Source organism: Varanus komodoensis, unplaced genomic scaffold (genome assembly GCF_004798865.1).
Source record: "Varanus komodoensis strain SLA01 unplaced genomic scaffold, ASM479886v1 scaffold39, whole genome shotgun sequence".
In the NCBI taxonomy this organism is placed as follows: Eukaryota; Metazoa; Chordata; class Lepidosauria; order Squamata; family Varanidae; genus Varanus; species Varanus komodoensis.
In genome coordinates this window covers 262,426-269,744 of record NW_025335922.1, presented here as the reverse complement: position 1 = coordinate 269,744, position 7,319 = coordinate 262,426, and positions in this window count along the sequence as shown.

The following is a 7,319-nucleotide window of genomic DNA, read 5'->3' as shown; positions in this document are numbered from 1 at the left end:
GGTGACCGAGACAGATTGGGGATTCTGTTGGTGTACCATGCACCCTTCTGCCCAACAGTCTCCCTGCCTGAGCTGACGGAGACTGTCTCGGACCTGGTGTTGAGGACACCCAGGATGTTGGTCCTGGGGGACTTCAATCTCCATGCCGAGTCTGGTCTGACCGGGGCGGCTCAGGACTTCATGGCCTCCATGACGGCCATGGGGCTGTCTCAACATGTCACAGGTCCGACCCATGAACGTGGACACACTCTGGACCTGGTTTTCTCGACGGGGCAGGAAGAGGGTGGTCTGAGGGTGAGGAATTTATGTCTGACACCCCTGTCATCATCAGATCATTTCCTCGTGAGGTTTGTGCTCGAGAGTGGCCTCTCCCTCTGTAAGGGTGTGGACCCGATTATGTGGGTCCGCCCCCGGAGCTGGATGGATCAGGACGGATTCCTGAAGGCCCTGGGGGAGTTTCCAGTTGACAAGAATGGTGCTTCTGTCAAGGCTCTGGTCGAACTATGGAATGGGGAGATGACTAGGGCTGTTGACACAATCGCTCCTAAGCGTCCTCTCCCGCCAGGCAGAGCCCACTCTTCCCCTTGGTATACATCTGAATTGCAGGCGATGAAGCAGGCCAGGAGATGGCTAGAGCATAGGTGGAGGAGATCACGGGATGAATCTGACTGAACACACTCAAGAGCCCATTATCAGGCCTATGCTGAGGCAGTGAGGGTGGCGAAAAAGAAATTCTCCGTTTCCATTGCCTCCTCAAAATGCCGTCCGGTGGAGCTTTTTCATGTGGTACAAGGGCTGGTCCATCCTGGCCCTAAGAAAGATCTGGTTTCACCCTCGAAGGCCCGCTGTGACAACTTTGCCAAGCATTTCAGGGAGAAAATCGTTCAGATTTGTCACAAGCTAGACTCTACTAGTGATTCAGAGGCTTCTGGGGAGATACCAATGTCGCCGTCTGGTCCAAAATTAATGGATGAATTTCAGTTATTGCGGCCTGATGATGTGGACAAGGTGCTTGGACAAGTACATCCCACCACGTGCCTATTGGACCCTTGCCCATCTTGGTTAATTAACAACGTCAAGCACAGGACTGGGACCTGGATCTTGGAAGTGGTTAACGCTTCTCTGAGGGAAGGTTGGGTACCTGCCCCTTTAAAGGAGGCGGTAGTCCGACCGGTCCCAAAGAAAGCATCACTGGATCCAGAGATGGCCACTAATTATACACCAGCGGCCAACATCCCGTTTCTGGGCAAGGTGTTGGAGCGGGTGGTGGCAGGACAACTCCAAGCACTCTTGGATGAAACTGATTATCTGGACCCATTTCAGTCCGGCTTCAGACCCGGGTATGGTACTGAATCTGCCTTGGTTGCCCTGTATGATGACCTGTGCAGGGAGAAGGACAGGGGGAGTGTGTCCCTGTTGGTTCTTCTGGACCTCTCAGCGGCTTCCGATACCATTGACCATGGTATCCTTCCGGATAGGCTAGTTGGATTGGGGGTCGGAGGCACTGCTTTGCAGTGGTTCTGCTCCTATCTCAATGGCCAATTCCAGAAGGTGGTGCTGGGGGACTATGGCTCTGCGCCATGGCAGCTATGCCATGGAGTACCGCAGGTGTCCATGTTGTCCCCTTTGCTGTTTAACATCTACATGAAACCGCTGGGAGAAGTCATCAGGAGGTGTGGGCTGCGGAATCATCAGTACGCTGATGATACCCAGCTCTACCTCTTGTTCTCTACCAATCCAGGTGAGGCAGTGGCTGTGCTGAACTGGTGCCTGGCCGAGGTAATGGGCTGGATGAGGGCCAATAAACTGAAGCTCAATCCAGACAAGACGGAGGTCCTGTTGGTTGGTGGATCGGGCTTCGGGGAAGGTGAATTGAACCTAGTCCTGAATGGGGTTGCACTCCCTCTTAGGGACAAGGTCCACAGCTTGGGAGTGCTCCTCAACCCAGAACTTTCACTGGAAGCTCAGGTGACAGCGGTGGCGAGGAGCGCTTTCTTTCAGCTTCAGCTGATCCATCAGCTGCGGCCCTACCTGGAGAACGACTGCCTGGCAACAGTGACACATGCGTTGGTGACTTCTCGACTTGACTTCTGTAACGTGCTCTACATGGGACTGCCCTTGAAGATGGTCCGGATACTTCAATTGGTTCAAAATAGAGCTGCCAGGCTGCTGACAGGGACTGGGCGTTATGTTCACATGACTCCAGTCCTCCGTCAGCTTCACTGGCTTCCCATTGAAGTCCGGGCCCAATTCAAGGTGTTGGTTATGACCTATAAAGCCCTTAACGGCTTGGGTCCTGGTTACCTGAAGGAGTGCTTATGTCCATATATGCCTGCCCGCCCCTTGAGATCAGCGGGAGAGGCCCTTCTCTGGGAACCCTCCGGAAATTAGGAGGGTAAGTACTCGGAGGAGGGCTTTCTCTGCGGTGGCGCCCCACCTATGGAATGCGCTCCCCAGAGAGATCCACCTGGCGCTGTCGTTATTTGTTTTTCGGCGCCAGGTGAAGACCTTTTTATTCAAACATTATTTTAATTGTGAATATTATTTATTTATTTTATTCTTTGGCCAGGGTGACTTAATTTATACTGTTAAATTATATTGTTTTATATTATGTTATTTATTTATTTATGATTGTGAGCCGTCCCAAGGCTTTGGTGAATGGGGCGGCATAGAAGTTTCCTAAATAAATAAATAAGGTACAGGAAAAGTTAAGAAGTCTTGATATGTCAGCATCACAAATGAATGAATGTCTGCTTTCAGTTCAGTGTACTTTAAATATTTAGGATATATGAAAGCAAACTTAGTGACTCTTGTGGTGAGCTACACCAATATTCATATTACTGACTTCTGCAATCAGAGTAATTGTGCCTAATCTTACATATAAAGAGTTATTCACTTCCATGATGCTGTGATGCTTCTGTTACTCTGAAGCAGCAAGCAGTCATCCTCTTCAAAATGGGGAGCTGGAATCCAATGGGTCCTAGAGTATTGGAACATCTGACACCCAATTTCTCATGGGTCTATGAAACAGCTGTTCACAGCTGAGGTGATAGTCACTGCACATATATTTCACCATCTCAAAAATAAATGTATGGTTGGGCCTTCAGTATCTGTTCTCTCATACCAAACCTGACCAATACTTGATGTCACAAGTACACTCCTGCTTTTTGTTTTTTATATGGAGTGTCTTCAACTTTCTCTATATCTCCCTCTCTTTCTTTTGGTATGTAAGACTGCCACCAGGAATTTTATTCTAATTCTGTTAATTAATCTTTCCCTCAGTATTGTGCCCAAGTTATAAGGCTCCTTCACTGGCCTATGGTCCTGAAGATGAGACTGCTATTCAAGCTTATGCCTCTGAGTTAACAATAAACAAACTACAACTTTATTTGTTCAGTAAGCATATTTGTTTCAAGATGTTCAGTAACTTATGTCTTTAATGAATGAAACAATGTATAATAACAAGTTCTGACTCTTTTCCTTTCACACTCCTCACACACAGATCCTCCTTTCTCTTCTGCGTTCAGGTTTCAGTCAGCTTTTCTCTCATACATCCTTATAATACTTGACAATATTAAGTTTTGACTCTCCTTAGTCACAAACATGCCTTCCAAGTACTGTATTTCCTTTGTTCTTTTGAATCTGAAATGTCTCCCATACCACATCGGAAAGAACAAAAAGTGTAGATAAGCTCTACTTTTCATATTCCTGTGCTACAATATCAAGTTAGAGCAGCAACTAAGAATAACTTCAGATACCTTTCCCCCTATTTATGAGGTACTTCTTTTTTAAAAGGTATGTGAGCATGAATGTATCAGTGACTATTTCTATTTTGTATAGTTCTCACCACAAAATTCCTAAAAGAAATAAGCTAACAATGAAAGAACAGCAGTGTGTGAACCCGTGTCAAAAGTTCTTCTCATAAAATCAGATAAAATAACATAAACAGAGAAAGGAGTTCAGGATAGCACACATTTCTTCCTTCCATTTGATCCTTACAATTTTGTGAGGTAGGTTAGGCTCAAATAAATTAGAGAGGTTAAATTTATCTCTCCTCAACCTTTCTTCTAACATCATTTTTACCTTAGTTGGTTTACAAATAACTGAAGCGACCCTGTCTGGGGGGAAAAGCTTCTGTGAAAAGCTTATGGCCAGCAAGCAGGGGACCAGGGCATCTGTGCTTCACTTTTCTTCATCCTTTTGCGCAACAGATCATAAACACACCCCACAGCCTCTGCTTTAAACATAGGGCTGACCCAGGTTTTAAGACCTGCTGCTGTTAGATGGAATTTTGGCTCACTTTCTAGTGTTGAAGGGGGAAAGTGTAGGCAGAGCTGCCAAATCTGAGGGGAGAAAGAAACCTTGCTGGCTTCCAAAACTGTATTTTCAGCTGGGGCACACAGAGAAAAATATTTCTGAAGATGGCAAATGCTACAATACCACCCACTTTTATGTAAGATGTCCTGGTTGATATTTCAGGGTACTGCCTGACAGATCAAGGTATATAGCTTAGTGGTGCTTAGAGGGAAGGTATTGTGTCATAAAAACCTAGTAAGTGCCATGCTGGATCAGACCAAAGGCCTATCTAATCTAGTCTCCTATAATGGCAGAATATATGTATTTACAGTATTCTGTATATCTACTCTTGCCTCCTAAGTACACTTTCTGGGTGAATAAAGTTGTTAAAATACAAGTTTATCCGCCTCCCCTCCCCCCGCAACACACACACACACACACACACACACACACAGAGAGAGAGAGAGAGAGAGAGAGAGAGAGAGAGAGAGAGAGAGAGAGAATTACAGTAAAGCACTCATCTTAGACTAACTGATACATTTAAAACACTGACAGGTCTTAACACTTCAAAAACCTCAAAATCCATTAAAAAGTCTCTCAAAGTCTCCAACTAAGGCCTTTCCTTGGCATAGAAAACAATGCAAAGTAAGCTTTCCAGAAAGACCATTCTGATGCCCTGGGAAGCCCAAAAAGCAGGAGAAGCAGCAGCTTTCTCCCATTGTTTTTCCCAGTTTAGTAATTCAAAGTACTGCCTCTCTAACCTAGAGATAGCAGATGTGATGATTAAATACTAAGGGTGCAAGCCTATGCATGTTTATACATTAAAAATTCTTACTACTAGCATTGCAACCAAAATGGCTTTCTGGAGAGCGATGGGATTTCTAGGGCTTTCTTTTCTTAAAGCAGAGGACGAACTGTGGTGAAAACCTAATGGCGTCTCAAGATTTGAGCTCCCGCCGCCGAATAAACCAAGAAGGAAGGAAGAATCTTGAAACCTAGGTTCAAGTCTTGCCTTCAGGCACTCCTAAACTCTATTTAACCTGACTCCCAGTTAAGGATAAGTTCCTGTATCACCACTCAGTCCTACATAACCTCGCGTACCAACCACACAGAGGCTGCAGCAGGTGAAAGACTGAGAGTTTAAATCAATTTCAGCACATTCAGGCAGTCATAGGGAGACTGCAAAAGCTGCGGTCTGAGAGGAGCGGTGCTTACACCAACACCAAACAAGCCCTTTCATTTTGGGATTCTGATTGGTTCGCAGCCTTGCTAATCAACCTAAGAGGGCTGGTGCAACAATTCTGAAACCCAAGCAATAGGAGGAGTTAAAGAGGGAAGAAAGTGAACGTGGCTTTCTTTAGAAACCCCGAAGTTCTCCGCATGCAAAAGCGAAGTGCACTCTTAAGAACAGGAACGAGTTACAGACAAGTGTAGTCATGTGCCAGGTTGTTGTGTTATGCAACACATGGCTTAGACCATGTATTTGTTGCCTTCTGTCTGCACCTATGAGCATAAATATGAGTTTGACCTGTAAGATCTGCCAATCACAAGTTTCCAGTTTGTAGGAGCTAACAGTTTAAAACACTCATGCTTCTGAAGGGGTATAAAGTAAAAGTTGGCATTGGCCTTTAAAATTCTTGAAATGTAAAAGGCAATGTTCAAAGAAATGTGACTTTTGTTAGAAAGCATTTTATGTATGTTCAAACTTTATATTCCAACTCAAAAAAAAGTAGGGCAGTAAAAATAAGAATTGAGAATTGAATCTACCACTAAAAATAACAATGAGTGCTTAGAATTACAATGGTTAGGGTAACCATCCTTTAAAAAGGCTAATCGTCTTGTCCATTGTTGGGCCTCAGATTATAGCAGCTTGAGAGATGGGGAGATTCATATAGGTCCATATGAGACACATGCCACACTTTTATATGTGCATGTCCACATATAGGAGGCACATATATCTCACTGCTGCCTTTGCGTTTCTAGTGGAGACCCAGGCCAGCATCAAGATGTTTTGCTGTCTGATGGGAAAACACAAATCCCATTGATCTCCAACCAAGATGGATAATTTGGCATCTGAGGCAGAAAACTTCACAAGCACTTCACCCTCACCCTTGCACTGAAAATACAGTACTGAATAACTATTGCATTTTCATGACATCCAGAATCAGTTTCCTGAGACTACTGTGTCACTCTGCCTTATACTGTGCCTTTGGTGTTGGACCATCCTGAGACTTCTATGAATAGGACGGTACAAAAGTTTTAAATAAGTAAATAGTAAGATTGTCTCTGTGGAAACTTCAGGCAATACTTGATTCCTGGAACCATTTAACTAATCCTCTGCCCAGAGTTTCTTCTGGGCTGTGATTTTTAAGTGTTGAAGGTATGCTGTACATGCTTAAGGGAATCTTCAATTATACCATGGGCACCTTGACATTGGAATCTGTTGATTGTTGGTGGTTTTGGTACAGAATAGGCCTGAGGTAGAGTCTGTAAACTTGCTATTATGTTGAATTAGAATGTGCACATTTTAGTCAACATTTCTCTCAGTAACCCATGTCAGAAATGCAGAAGTACAGAAATGGCCCTACCTTCCAATTAGAATTATTACATGTAGTCTTGTTCTCAGTAGAGGACTCATAGTTGTAGCTTCAGACATTTCTCAATGCACCTTCCCAAAATATGCAAAAGGACATGTAATCTTGTATACCACAAGTCTTCCTAGACTTCTACCTTCTTCTTTGGTACCAAGTTTAAGAAATCTAGGCAAAAGGAATTTGTGCCAGATGGGCTGGAAGAAATTTCTAATTCTTGGGATTTCTCACCATGACCAAAAGTGCCTTGCCTGGTCAAGGAATACCAAAAGTTGTCAGGTGCAGTTTTTGATGGCTATTTGTCAGGATATTTTATGTAAGAGTACTATTTTCTTCTACAGAATAGGTTGAGTATACACCACATTTACCACACTCCTATATTCCATGTTACATCCCTACCAGCAGCAGCACTGAAGACATCCAGTTCACTGA